Genomic DNA, 15,536 nt, shown 5'->3' with positions numbered 1-15,536 from the left:
ATACTCTTTAATGCCTTTCATTTGATACCCATGCCATACAAACACATTCCAGGGTTTCCCTCGGTTCATTTTCCTACATGGTTATTTTCCCTTATGTTGTCACCATAGCTCTCAACTGAGTATGTAATGTTCGGTTACACCCGAACTTAACCTTCCTTACTTGTTTTTCTTCTTTTTGCGAACGAAAAATCGATTAATAAGAATTTGTTTGTTTTAAGTTTTAAGGGTGGGCCAAGGATGGCTGCGAAGGACCATGAATAATTGGCCTGTCTTCGCAACATTCTTCACTAGTTCTTTCTTCAATAAAAAGATTTTGGTTTCTTTTTCAAACGTTATAAATGTTTAACTTGCTATTTATTTAATAATTAATTATAAAAATTATAAAAATATTCAACGCACTTTTACAGCAACTTTAAAAATTCCAACTATGCAAAATAAATGTATGCACAAGTATTTAAAATAAATATATAGTAATGGCAACCGCGGCCACCGTGGTGTGATGGTAGCGTGCTCCGCCTATCACACCGTATGCCCTGGGTTCAACTCCCGGGCAAAGCAACATCAAAATTTTAGAAATAAGATTTTTCAATTAGAAGAAAATTTTTCTAAGCGGGGTCGCCCCTCGGCAGTGTCTGGCAAGCGCGTCGATTGTATTTCTGCCATGAAAAGCTCTCAGTGAAAACTCATCTGCCTTGCAGATGCCGTTCGGAGTCGGCATAAAAACATGTAGGTCCCGTCCGGCCAATTTGTAGGGAAAAATCAAGAGGAGCACGACGCAAATTGGAAGAGAAGCTCGGCCTTAGATCTCTTCGGAGGTTATCGCGCCTTACATTTATTTTTTTTTATTTAATGGCAACCGCGGACGCGCTCAATACTTTGCACATCTTTTATATGAGCCGTTTATTTTGAAAGTGGCATAAGTCATTTCCAACTCATGGTCTTAAATGCATTGTTATTTTTGAACGAGTGCATATATAGATGGTTCTACAATTATAAAATAATAATAAGAATTGCATCTTTTGGATATTGGACTCTAAAAAACTGGAGGCGAGGAGAGATACAAACAAATTACCACTGAACCTAAACGACATGAAATGACTTATGACGGCTCATATATGAATTGGAATTTATCATTTATATATTTGCATTTAAAAAGTCTGTTATTAAAAGTTAAACTGTGTAAAGTGAGTTTTGAAAATTATAAAGTTTAAGAAAAAAACTAAACAAACATCTCTTTGTTTGTGCAATAGAGTGGTGCAGTGTAGCGAAGAGAGGCCAATTATTTATGGAGTAACAAATCTCCTTTTGTGTGTTTTCTGATAGTTTTGACGTCACTCCTAAAGGCTTTTAATTCGTTGCAACTTCTCACCTTTCGTAGCAGTCAGCATAAGTTGCTGTTCCTGCCTTGGGAATAATGATTGAATTAGGCTTGGCATTCATCTTTTTTTCTTACTCCCGTTTTTGGGATTGACAACTTGAAATTCCCACGTTTTTTGGGTTGTCGTGACTTCCTTGGTTTTGGTATTTTTCTGAAGTATGTGGTCTGGTGGCCGACGCTTGTGACTTCCCTCGCGCACTGGCGTAATGTCGTTCGATGAGCTAGTGACTTGACTACGTTGTTTCCATTCATCGAGTTCTTCCTAGGTCTCACTCCTGGGGGTGACGGGCATCCATCTTTAGGCCTATCCTTGGCCATTATCTTATTGTTTCACCTCCAAAGCCGATTCGATATACGATGCCCTAATAACGACGACCAAACACTTAATTTCCGCGTGCGTTTTGCTACGCCCTTTATTAAAAAATTCAAACAATTCGTCGACCGATCTCCTAATTTGGCCATTTTATTTACAATGGTCACTTTATTTCTTCCTGAGGCCTGCGGATTTTGGAGCTTTTCCGCTGCCGTTTTGGTAAGGTCACAGGTCACTTAACGTAGAATTGCGGGTTTGAGTCATGCAGTAAGGGTTCTCCTGTCTTGCTCCTGGAAAACTAGAGATGCTCCTTGCACGCCTCTTACTTCCGCTCCCTTCGATTTCTTCAGCGTTAGCGACAAACTATTTTTACTTAATCCCTGTGGTTCAAACCTTTCTGGAGACCGAGGAAACTTTCGTCCAATAAAGGGGTTAGGGGTAATCTCATTATTCTGCTGTTTTTATTGCGTATTATTCATTTATATGATTTGGTCCCCACTTGGAACCGCTTTCTTAGCTCGCATGTGCAGTCACCTTGAATGATCCCGTGGTTATCTATACGAAGGCGGGGAGGCCACCTGAAGGTTGGCGCAGTCCCTGATGATGACAGCGTTCAGAGCCAGATCATCGTTAATCGGAATGATATAAACCGAATCTCTACCACCAACTTAATGATGAACGTTTTCGAATGTACCCCAAGGCCTTTCAAGGTTTTAATGGGATGGAGACTAATGCGATTAGCCGGAAAGTCATTTTGAGCGGGGTACAAAGCCGTGTAGATTTCGAAATGATACACTCACCAGCACTGAGCAAACATATCCGAATCGGTATTCCAGTATATCTACCTTAATTAAGATCTTACTGTACTTAGTTTTAATATTTTAACAAATATAAGTTTTTCATAGAGCTGAACTTCTTCCTTATCTATTATTTTTTTTTTTCTTTCCTGGATGTGTATCCCAGACAACCCAAATGTTTGTTGTGGATGCCGATTTTCGGTACCACGTATACACATACAACATACCACTTTGTAGTTTTTGTACGTTTGCACTTTACACCTTACGATTACATTCAGAATCCGCAAAGATGTTTAATCAGCAAAAAGCCTGGTACAAATTTTGTATACATCCAACGTTAATAGAGCTGTTACTATTACAGTTTTCTTTTCCACATGAACATGTTACCATAAAATAGGTCGACAAAACATAAGTTCGTCCATGCACACAGTAAATATTTAGACTTTTTCTTGTCAGAATATAACCTTAAATGTACCACTCTTTCACAGTGCTGCTGTTAGAATATATTAGTCTGTGCATATCACAAGGAACAGTTAATTTATATTCAAAGGAATATACCTAAGTAAGTTTATTAGAAATAACCCTAAAGAAACTTACTTCACACGTTGTATCCACCGGGGAACCGGTAAACCATTCGTTTTGAGAAGGGTAAATTATGCTGCACTTTTGTGGGATTGCAGTGCACCATATTGAGAAACGAAGAAGTCGTCGTGTGAAAATGAGTTCAATAGATCAACGAAATGTGACAGCGTCGCCATTATGCAGAACAGATGTGACATATACGCCAGATATGAAATCAACATGAGTACTTAACCCCAAAGCTCCCCCTTCTGTACAACACTGTACCAATGTGAACAGTCGCATCTTCACCATAATAGTCACTGAGTCAATACTGCGCACAAGCAAAATAAATAGCAGAAAAATCTTAGTTTTTGATCTACCAGGCCTTTGTGTGTTATTTATTTCCAATTTTCGGTTTTGTTAATATAATTTAATATCGGAAATGATAGTTGCTATTACGATTAAATCAAAAGGTGTTTGAAACCACTGTCAGGTAATATGTTAACCCTCCTTGTAATAAGAAATCTAACGGTCTTTAAAACCACATCGTAAACCTGCCGGTTATAATTTATAAACATATTTAATTTTTTGTAAATATGAGAGTACCTATATGTTTAGTAATTACGCCAACAGCTAGCTACTCAATTGTCCTCACGTGAACACAAATGTATGCACATAAATACAGATATAAATAACATTCATGTGGCTATGAAGTTCGAATGCAAAAACCCAACAGAATTTCGCTTAATCCCGTTTAATTTATTATTCAATACACGTTGTTACTTTTATACATTATAGATGTATATAGGTATGGTTCTATGTAACCCTAGTATTAATACATTTATAAATCTATATGAATGCCTATCATACGAGTTGCAGGTATTACTTTGTTTTCGCATTTAGTGCTTGTTTAATGAACATTTTCGTTTCTAAATATATACTCGTACATATACCATACACGTTGCCGGCATTGTTGTCGTCGCAGTCGAGACGCTAGCCTGTGATTTTGTTATTGAAAATAAACACAAATCGACAGGGAACGACGGACTTCGCGACTTCTTTAAACTGCTTAAGTGTTAATGTAATATAGAAAATAAATACCTCCTACTTTATTGAACCCAAAATAAAATACTGAATGAAATAAAGAAGGTGATAACATCAGGTAAACTAGATACATATCATAATTCATGTTAAAAGTATTGTATATTGCATCCGATATCATGAGAAAACAATATTGTGTTACATAAAAATGGCATTTCAATCAAATTTCGGCTGCTTATTTAAAGTGAGTGCTTTTATAATATATGTATGTGGTATGTACTTTAGTATGTACGTACTTATGTGTTTTGAAAGCATTTATTGGAAAATTAGTAAAGTGTAGTAGGTTTAAGTAAATTAAAAGCTAACAATGCTTACAATATTTTGGGTATGGCAACTCCCTAAAAATATGTCATGTCATCTCTTGATAAGAAAATATCTTATCGATATAAAATATCTATAAGCTCATTCCATTTCAAGACACCCGGTCCGCGCAGGACACGATTTTTGATTTCGATGAAATTTTAATATGTTGTTCTTTGGTCAAAATAATGAAAATGTATTTTTTTGTTTAACTTTGTCGAAAATTAACCGATTCTCATGATTTTTTCTTTGAAATGTTCGCTATTACTTTTAATTTTATATACATTTATAAAAAATTGCATATAGTTAAAAAAAAATATTTTTTTAGTATATAGTAAAAATTTATGACTTTTTTCCAATATTAATATTTCAAATAATGGTTATTGTTTTTTGTTTAAACTTCTTCTATATCGAGTGAGCAGTTTATATTTCAACTTGGGTAATTATCCATTGGCCAACGGACGTTGTTTTTGAAATATAAATTTTTGAATATTAATCTTTTTTTCGCCATATATTGATGCGTTACATATCAGCATACCAGGCGATCAATGCCAAATGCCTGAAATTAATTAAAATATCACATTTATTATTGAAAAAATTCATTTGTTGTTATTTGAAATCGGACTATAACCACTCATCTCAGATCGCTATTTAAAATGAACGAAATCGGACTATGGCCATCACAACATCTTGCTGTTATACAACATCTTGCCAATTATCTTCTCGTTCATTTATTTATACTTCCATATAGAACATAATTTTTCTATGTTTGCTTATATGAAAAAAATTACATTAGCTTCGGTTTGTTAATAACAGGTTTTTTGTTTATTATGTTGAATAGGAGCAACAAAAACTATCAATGATATTTATTTGTTATTGCAAAGGGGGGATTGTCCATTTTCTTCTTTGGGCAACATAAAGTTCCGAAAAAGACGGAGGAATCAACTATCTAGACCTCACGATAAATATTGATAAAGTTGCCAATAATTTTCACTACGACATATATAGAAAGCCAAGGACCACCGACACTAATACGTAATAAATCAAATCACCCCAACAGCATAAAAATGCTGCATTAAGGCATTTGCTACATATTCTTGAAAGAAAACCTCTTACACAGGAATCATGTAAGAGAGATCGGGAAGTAATATAAAAAATTGCTGGATATGAAAAAGCACTTGTGGAAAAATACAACATTAATACAGCGTTCAAAACATCGAACAATCTAGGACGAAAACAAAGAACTAACACTAACTCAGAGCATCCGCTTAGCAGCCACGGCCTATACATACTTACCCTCGGCTGCCCACACAGTTACAAACAGGACGGCAAATAATAACGAGGTTCACAGAACACATTAGAGATAACAGCAAAAAGCACGGAATCCAAACGTCATGCCAGAGTCCAACTTCGCGAACATGACGAAAATTAATGTTCCAGAGCAAACATCAATAAAATTTTATTTTTTTTTCTCGGACGTTGTGGCAGCGCACTGCCCTCAAGTGGCCCGATGAAACCAGGCTAATCCTGTTTTTGTTTTTTTTTTTAATTCATACATACTTTTATTTTTTTTTGGATCCTGATTCTTATTTATGAGTTATTTAAAATTTTGTTTGTTACCGAGTCTTTGAGAGGCAGTGGCTTCTTAAGCGCCGAGATATAAAACCGCCCAGCTACAGAGAAACTAGTCAGCTGAGAAATATAGATTCACAAAATACAATAGATTAAAAGTATAAATATGAGAAATATAGATTCACAAAATACAATAGATTAAAAGTATAAATATAATTTTTTTAATTATTAAGAGAAGATAGAACCGTCTTTTTTATGGCAAAGAGCGAGCCCGAAACATCAATTATTCTCGAGTGAGAGTTATAATCTTCACACAAACATAGAAAAGGTTAGTGTAGTTGAAAATTGCTTCTGCATTGTTTAAGAATTATAGGTTTATAATGCCTTGAAACTCGGCATGGAACATTCAAGTTTACTTCGTTCAAAAAAATGGGCTTGAAATCGATCCATTTAAAAGTCTAGCCATAAATTGTACACCTAGCATTTCTCTACGACTTGCAAGGGTAGGAAGATTTATTAGTTTTAATCGACTAGTATAAGGAGGAAGATTATACGGAGAGTCCCATTGCAGATTTCTCAAGGCGAAAAGTAAAACTATTTTTGAATTGATTCTAGTATATCCACATGAACTTGATAACGCGGATTCCAAATTATCGATCCATATTCTAATATCGGCCTCACCAATGATGTAAAAAGGGTTTTTGTAACGTAAGGATCACTAAAATTTTTGCCCATCTTTTCACAAATGCTAAAACTCCTCTCGCTTTTTTGACTGTGGCATTAATATGAGGGTTGAAACTAAGTTTGCAATTCATTTTAACTCCCAAGTCGACAAAAACATCAACGCTTTCCAGAGTTTGGCCATTAATTGTGTAGGAAGCTGGCTGATGTTCCCACGTAAAAAACACATGGATTTACATTTTTCTATGTTGAGCGGCATAAAATTCGCATTACACCAAGTAACTAAACGATTTAAATCCGCCTGGTGTACAGAACGTTCTTCAACCGACGCGTATGACTTAAAAAGTTTTACGTCGTCAGCATACATTAAAATTTAGAATATATTATGTATTTATTTATTTATTGTTGTTTAAGCCTTTGGATTACAATCCTTACAGACTAGAATATAAAATTTACTTAAAAATATTAAGAACAATCTACTTATGGTTCCGTATGAATCCAACTACTTATAGAACTGAATACAATATTATCAAAAAATTAGCTTTAGGGAGCGACAAGTCCAAAGCAACTGTGCTACTCAGGGAGTTAAACTCACGAATAGCGCGAATTATAGGGGCATTATTAGCATAGTTAGTTCTAAAGTTATCACCATAGAAAGGATAAAAATTCCGGAGAGTGCGTTGCGGGACATTGAAATGAATCTTTCCAACAAATATGGACAGTCAATGGACCCATTAATAATGTCATACGTAAAGGATAAGCAAAGTATTGATCTACGACTTTCAAGAGACTTCAAACTTAAGAGCATAAGACGAGCAGAATAAGAAGGGATGGGTTCTGAGAAGTTTAACGGCCGAAGGGCGTATTTCATAAAAACCTTCTGTATTCTCTCAATTCTGTTTATAGCTGTAAGATTACTTGGTCTCCAAATAAAAGCAGCATATTCTAAACGAGACCTGATAAAAGATGTATAGAGCAGTTTGATAGTATAGGGATCAGAAAATTTCGAGCTATTGCGTCTAACAAAACCAAGCATGGAGTATGACTTGGAAGTTATGTAATTTATATGGTTGGTAAAAGAAAACTTAGTATCAAAGATAACGCCAAGGTCCTTTAATATCACTAACGGATTGAAGATCACAATTAGATATACTATATTTTGCATTCAAAATGTTAACGGACTTAGACAAGGTCATTTGAAAACATTTAGACGTGTTCAAAGAGAGACGATATTTCTCACACCACAGATGTAGCTTATTGATGTCGTTTTGTAACATCACGGCATCCTCTGGTGCCCTAATTATTGAAAATAACTTTAAATCATCAGCATACAGTAAACACTTAGCAAATGAAAAACAACTAACAATATCATTAATAAATAAAACGAATAGTAAAGGACCTAAAATACTTCCCTGGGGAACACCAGATGTCGCTATAAAGGGACTGTAGGATACGCCGTCAATAGTAACAACACAATGCCTGTTGCATAAGTAGGAACTTATCCACAACAGAAATGAAGAATGAAACCCGATATGGCGCAATTTGTTAATTAAAACACTATGAGACACCCTGTCGAAAGCTTTTGAAAAATCTGTGTAAATGCAGTCCACCTGGGAACCTGCTGAAAAGGAGTCAATGCAGTATTCACTAAATACAGCTAGATTGAAAACTGTTGACCTATCAGCGATGAATCCATGCTGATAGGGAGAAATGAGGGACTTAACAGCAAAGCTCAACTTTGCATTGACCGCATGTTCAAAAAGTTTTGAAATCGTAGAAAGCTTGGATATAGGTCTATAGTTTCGGACATCACTCTTGTTACCGCTCTTGAAAACGGGCGTTATGGAAGTGAGCTTCCAATCATCAATGAAGGTCCCAGAAATAAGAGACTTATTGAATATCAGTCTCAATGGATTAATCAAAGCCGGACAATTTTTTTGCAAGACGGGTGAAAACCCGTCGACATCTGTTTGAGAGGAGGATTTAAGTGTATCAATGGCTTTACTTATATCCTAAGAAGAAAAGCAGAGAGCTCCAAAATTAAGGGAAGTGTCCTGATTGATTGAAAAATCATGCGGTTGATTGTTATCATCCAGAGTAAAATTCTGCAAATAAATTGGCTGCATCACTTGGGGTTTGTGCAGAATTGCCATCAAGGAAAACCCCTTTGGGCACGCTGGCACAAGATTTTTTAGACTTTATAAAGTTCCAAAAAGATTTGGGGTTAGATTTTATGTTAAGCTCAACTGCGAATTTAATTATTGTAGAGAGATTTATTCAAATTATTAAAAGTCCTTAAATAGTGCCTACATTTAGAAAAGAATGTGTGATTCTTGGTACATTTAAATTTTTTAAGATATTTGTTCTTCAGGTTCCTCAGTTTACTAAGTCCTTTGAGTACCACGGCAATTTGTAAGGTCTTTTCTTTCGTACCGGAATCTTATCCAAGCAGTGGTTGAACAAAATATTTTTAAAAACCGAAAAACTTTCTGAGGTGTGAAGACTGCCAAGTAACTCCTCCTAATTTATTTCAAACAAGAAATTGTTAAAAGAGTCGAAATCACACAAGTAAAAGTTAAAAGTTAATAAAATTAAATTTTATAATCAGAGGTATGTGATGCCTGTCCTTATGAGTAATTGGATTCACACACTCACTAACTTCGCAAAAAATGTTATCACTTACGAGTATAAGATCTAGAAGCCTGGTAAGGGCATTGAAATATTCATTAATTTGACATAAATTAAGACTAAATACATTATCGATAAAGTACAATTCATGATTTGAAACAAGATTATTAGGAGTGAGACCATAGTTAGAAGAGGTATTCGACCAATGAATATTACAAAGGTTAAAGTCACCTAGCATGCAGAGATGATTATCGTTCAAGGTGTTTAGGGCCAAAGATACAATATTATCGGCATGTGCCTTGTAAAGCTCAAATGTACTGCCGGGTGGCACGTACGACGCCAAAAGATATAGAGAGCCTTGCGTAGTAGACCCATTTATACAGATGCAAATCTGATCAAGCAAAGAGTTCCCATTATTGAGTGGGACTAAGAATGCATGCAATTGACACTTGACGGCAATTAGAACGCCACCGCCCCGGCGGCGACCAGTTTTTTCTGGTCTCGATCTTTACGAAATACGTTAAATATATGCGAGTCAAAGAACTCACTATCAAAAAAGCTAATATTAAGCCACGTCTCGACGAAAACGAAGATGTCATAATCCATATGCGTACTGAAATTGTGCACAATATCAGACTTGGTTCTCATGCCGGATAAGTTTTGGAAATAAATTTTTAATCCACTTTTATTGTTTGCAGGCTGGAGAGTACTCCTTGCTACGCTTTTTGTGGTTTTTGTTGAGCCTTCCGAAAAAACTGGAAGGGTTTGACCGTAACGTTTGTCGGCCAAATATCAGAACACAACAGTTTCTCGTAAGAAGACTCAGGAACTCCCAATTTGAAATTAACTCTATGGAGAGTTGATACTAAGACATTTCTTTTTACCAGCTTAGAGCATGATAAGGAATATTTATCTAAATTAATTTGTTTAGCCACATAATCTCTGATATCATCTTCAGATACAGTCGGAGAAAAAGAAGCTATATGTAGCCATTTATACCGTGCCGCAACAAAAAGGTTGTGCAAGAATTTGTACCCCTTACACTTATTTGTTTCTTTTTATTCACAGTATTATCATTATTATTAAGCCGTTTTTCTGGCTCCTTCGCCCACTGTCCTTTATCAGCATTAACAACAGGCGCAGCTAAAACAAAAGAATATGTAGTGCCAGCAATAGCATTTACTTTGCGGACATCAACACTAGCATCAACTTCTGGCATCGACGACACAATGCATGAAGTCAACGAACTAGTATAAGTGCAGGCACTAGCAGTTGACTTAACAGCAGAAACGTTTTTTGAAACAGGTGAGAGAGCAGCATCGGAAGAAACAACTAACTATTGGCGCAGATGTCACAGCACATGGTGTAGTTGTAACGCAAGCAGCAGCACTTACAATAGGAATTTCGCCAATAGTAATAGAGGGCGAAGGGGATGAAGCATGATGTATAGAATTCAATAAAGAAGGGCAATTGCCTTCAATATTATCTTTGAGCGTAACGTTGTTACTAAAAAGTTTGTCGGAGGCAACGTCAATAGAGTTACGCAGGCTTTATACTTCATTATTAAGAGCAGCAATGGTATCATCTCTTTCAGCTAAATTGCTCTGTACTGAGAGAAGCGCCAAATTCATTTTTTCAATTTCCACCGCCTGTTTGTTGTTATCTTTTTTTAGTGCACTAACCAAGCTATACACACGGGCATTCTCGGCGCGAAGAGATGATATCACGTCAAACAAAGCTTCTAATGTAAATTGTTGTTTGTTAACATTATCAGTCGATTTATCACATTTCTTTATAGCCTCATCGAGCTTCGGATTTAGAGAGTTCGGAGCACTAGAAGCCGATTTGCAGATACTACCACTCACAGAATTTGTTGATTTCTCACCAGCAGTTGGTGGGGGAGGTGAGCGCAGGGAGTTGCGACGCTGAGTTGCACAGATTTTGCAAAAAAAAACGTTGCTCAGAATTCTGCAGAAATTCGACATCTGTCTGTCGGATACCAACACATTGAGTGCGGAAAAAATCATTACACTTAGCGCACTGCACTTTCGGTTGATTTCTATCAACCTTCTGTCCGCAAACACAGGGCATTGCTATTCACATATGTGTATAATTATGTAAAGGATATTTAATTTAATTCCCAATTTTTGAGAATTTATAGAAAAATAAAAGAGTCACTATCTCAGCCAATAACTATTACACAGCGTTAAAAAGGCAATTATTAAAAAACAATAACACATTATAGACAACCGAATTAAAGAAAAACGGAAGAGCAGACTAAAACACGTCTGAACAGCACAACGATCGATAAGTGGTGGATATATCGCATGCACTATTTGTCACCAATAAAGCACAATTTTTGCCCTCTTTCGATCGTATAGCACCACATTTCGCTCAGCTACTTGAGCCGAATCATTCATGGTCTGACAGGCAATGGGGCATTTGTGCTTTCGATGATGTCATTGAGTTGTGTGTTCCTGTTGCTGCGCTTGCATGTGCTGCTGTTGATGTTGATAGGATTCCGCTGTGCTTACATACGGTTGCAGGTTACAGCTGTGCTTCTCAAAAATTACTTCCATTTTTTGCATGCACTCATGGAGGTATTCCTGTTCAAAGCTGTTAAATCAGTTAAGAAATTCAATAGATGACGTAAATTATATCCAGTGCGTAAATGCCAGTTCAAGCCACTTAAAGCAGTAGCGATACTTGCAGCGGCAATAGTACTGGCAGAATATATTGAAAAATAATATTCTTTGGCTGCTAGACATATAAAAGCCTGTGCGTCCTGTCTTACTTTATCAAGACTCAGATCAGGACATTCTTTACTCTTAATAGGCAGGTGGATTAGAAACAATTCAAGAAAATCCAAAGGCGTCACAGAAGACAAATCCCAGCCAAGTCGACTGAGCACAAATAATTCCCATTTAATTAAATTTCCTTTGTATATGCTATTGTCAGTATAAAATACCAAAAGCTCAGCAGATAACGCTCGACAACTGGGCTCTCGAAATTTCGAAGCCAATAGCAAGCATGCTGCCGCCAGTATTTGAAGATGTGTCTTTGTAACAGATTTTATTGAGAGGAAACGATCCATATAGTTGAGCGCCAGCAGTACCTCTTCCTCTTGGCATTTTTCTTCGGCACAAACCTCCATCATCCATTCTGCGACGATTTTGCGCATAGGCGGTGTGGTATCTTTTTGGACCGTCTTGAAATATGTGCAAACCGGTTGCGGTAGATTTTCTTCTGCTTCCAGAGCATTCTCTAAGCAGCGGTCTGTTAAAAATATTGGCAACACTGACAAAGCCCAAATCCCGACTAGGGGGCACTGATTTCAAGTACACAGCATTATTCGAATTTGGTTGATCTTCAAAATATTTAGGTTGATTCAACTCTTGCTGTTGTTGCTGATATTCAGTGAGGGCATAATTTTGTGGTTCATTTTGTTTATGTGGTTGTATGCCCTTTTGTGTATCTTCAACTTTGTGATTATTAGTTTAATATTGTTGTTCACTGTGCTGATGATGATGAATATGTGGTTAAGAACTAATATTGCTGGTTGCCGAATTATAACCAGACGAAGGTGAACTCGAACCCGGTGATAACAATGAAGAGTTGGAATATGGTGAAGGTGCGCCTGTCATTACGCATGTTTGGTTGTGGTGGGCTTGTTGTTCTTTTGGTATATAATCGTCTAGCGATTGTTCGGTTGCTATTAATGCTTCCAGCGCGAATTTAGTTGTTGCTGCTGTTGAAGTTCTTGATAAAGGGGGTGGTTGCGTGTGTGGGTGAGGTGCCTCTAACAGTGAGTGGATGGAGTTATGTGCACGAAGTTGTGTCGTCAACGACGGCACATAAGTTATTTCACAGTCGTAATCATTCCTTAAATTTTCGATGCACAACAGGTCCATGTTGCTTGCCAAACGAAAACAATAAAAAAGCAAGCGTGTATAACAACGAAAGCGATAAATGGCAAATCACATGTAGCCTTGAATATGAAAAAAGGAAAGCCTAGCCTGGCCAACGTGAAAAAATAACTGGGGCAGCTAATTGATGCTGAGCTTGAACATGTCGATCGCAAGCATGCACAATTAACACAACTCTAGTGATTTAGTGGACGCAATCAGTCTATATCATTCATTAATGCGTAACGATCGTCTACGAATGCCAGGGGGACCTGTAGCTGGAATATATATTGGTGGTGGTATGCCATCTGGTAATATGTCAGGTTCAATGCCTGGCCTGGGCTATCAAGGTACACCGAATCCACAAATATTGTATGGTGCTGCTGGTTAGTCAGGCAGAGCAAATATTTCACCACACATTCCACAGTCCCAACAAATGCCACCAGCACATAAATACGCTGGTATACACTCGTTACCATACACAAATTCAGGACAGTTGCCGGGCAATGTTGCCTCAGCGTCTGCACAGAATTCATTAAATCAAAATGTGGCTTCTCAACCAACCTGTTAATGCTCATTGGTAGTATAATTTGTAGTCTATAATATCGTCGGTGAAAGTTCCAACCAACCCCTCTATAGTGGAAAACGTTTTATATGTGGTTTGAGCTTTCATAGATGATATAAACGTATTTACATAAATTAATATGTGCGATGGAAAAATTCATATTTCCTTTTCAATAACATTAGGTGTCATTAGCTTCCTTGTAAAATACGTGACGCTTATGTGCCTCCACAATTCCTTGCGGACGTTATGAAACCAATGAAAATTGATGAGATCATGTATCCGGAAGTACCTAATTTATCTAGTGGTGCACTGTAACGAGTTACACCTCCATTCACAAAACGCAACTATCAATCAATGAACAGAAAGAGGGTGAGTTTAAACTTGAATTACTACTAATGTAGATGCTCACATAGTCCTATATTTATAATCATCTATGTTTGCATTTGTGTACGTACACGCTGTTCACCTTCCACCAGAGTTGCTTGAACTACCTACCCTTAGCGCGTAGGTGATTAAAATCTGAAATTCCCCTTATACCACTACCAAGTGGTTTACTCTTTCTGACCAAATAATGAGTTGTCATATAGTTTAAACAAAAGGGCTAGTAATGAACAATTGTTTGATATGACTCCTCGTAATGTTCAAAAATACCTTAATAGATAGAGTTTTCCAATCAGACATGGTGGAATCATACTTGAATCTACTGTGGTTACTGTAGATGATCGAAAGTTTTGAATCATTTTCAATTCAGCTTTCTGAATCTTTTCTGGCTATTTTGTTGATTGAATAATGAGCTGTATGCCAATTTTACAGAGGTGTAAGGAATTAGTTCGCCAAGTTTTCTACATTAAAGCCCTAATCGAACTCAACTTTCGATGCAAAACACAAAATTCTTAATTACCGCATCATTGCTTTGTTGAATGCCTAATCGAGTGAAAAATCCGGTCGGTCTCGCTTGGTGCTTTCGAATTCAATCTAGCAAATGAAAATAAAGAAATTATACGAGAAGAGAACACCACGAAAAAAACTCAAATTCTAATCTTCTCTGCGTTTGCGGCAAAAGAAAATACCTCCTTCTCGGAAATAAGCACGTAGTTGGTTAGGTGCAACCTCTATGGGTAGTTGCACATTAAGGGTTTTTTGTTCAGTTATTTCAAGATTTTGGGTGATGGGATGAATTTTCATAAATTCTGTTGGCCGAGTGCCTTTGGCCGAGTGCAGATGCATTATGTGGCAGATCATGGATCTGCGTTAGGGTTCTGGTGTCCTCGCTCTGGGTAGTGCGTGAATTTGGGTTTGATTTTTTTTGAAAATTTAAAAATTGAATGGGCCAAAGAATGTATTTGGTTTCGGTGGCAGATGCGGATCTGCATTAGGGTTGTTGGTTTGCCTCGTTCCGGGTGAACGAGAGCTGGGGTTGATTTTTCTGAAAGGAGGGATGTGGAGGAACGGAAGGATTGTTAAGAGGAGCTCGTGGTCCTCTCACAATCTATCTCCGTAGGAAGAAGGATCAGTTTGACCAAAGGTCGTCTGACTTGACCCTTCTCGGTTATGAGGTCGACTACACGTACTCGGTTATCTTCGCCGGGGTGTACGTTGACGACTCTACCTAACCTCCATTCGTCCTCTTGGAGGACAACGAGATCTCCCACTTGTATATTTTGTTTGGGGTGTTTCCACTTCACACGCTTTTGAAGTTCGGATAAATATTCGGTTTTCCATCGCCGGCAGAAGG

The 15,536-nt window shown here is 37.1% G+C and overlaps 1 long non-coding RNA gene and 1 pseudogene across 2 annotated transcripts in view; one reads left to right on the top strand and one right to left on the bottom strand.

Moving 5' to 3' along the window:
- The first annotated feature begins 3,373 nt into the window (after positions 1-3,373).
- Positions 3,374-15,536, top strand: part of LOC137234594 (uncharacterized) — a 227,092-nt gene continuing 214,929 nt past the window's right edge. The window contains exon 1 of one of the 2 annotated variants that reach the window (XR_010947832.1): positions 3,374-3,542. This is a non-coding gene — a long non-coding RNA (uncharacterized lncRNA). Of the gene's footprint in view, positions 3,543-3,952; positions 4,212-15,536 lie in introns of those variants that run through there. The other variant, XR_010947831.1, reaches the window with a different exon arrangement.
- Positions 11,791-13,242, bottom strand: LOC137234751 (G1/S-specific cyclin-D1-like; annotated as a pseudogene).

The sequence above is a fragment of the Eurosta solidaginis genome, chromosome X (assembly GCF_040869045.1).
Source record: "Eurosta solidaginis isolate ZX-2024a chromosome X, ASM4086904v1, whole genome shotgun sequence".
NCBI classification, from domain to species: Eukaryota; Metazoa; Arthropoda; class Insecta; order Diptera; family Tephritidae; genus Eurosta; species Eurosta solidaginis.
This window is presented reverse-complemented; position numbering and strand designations above follow the sequence as displayed.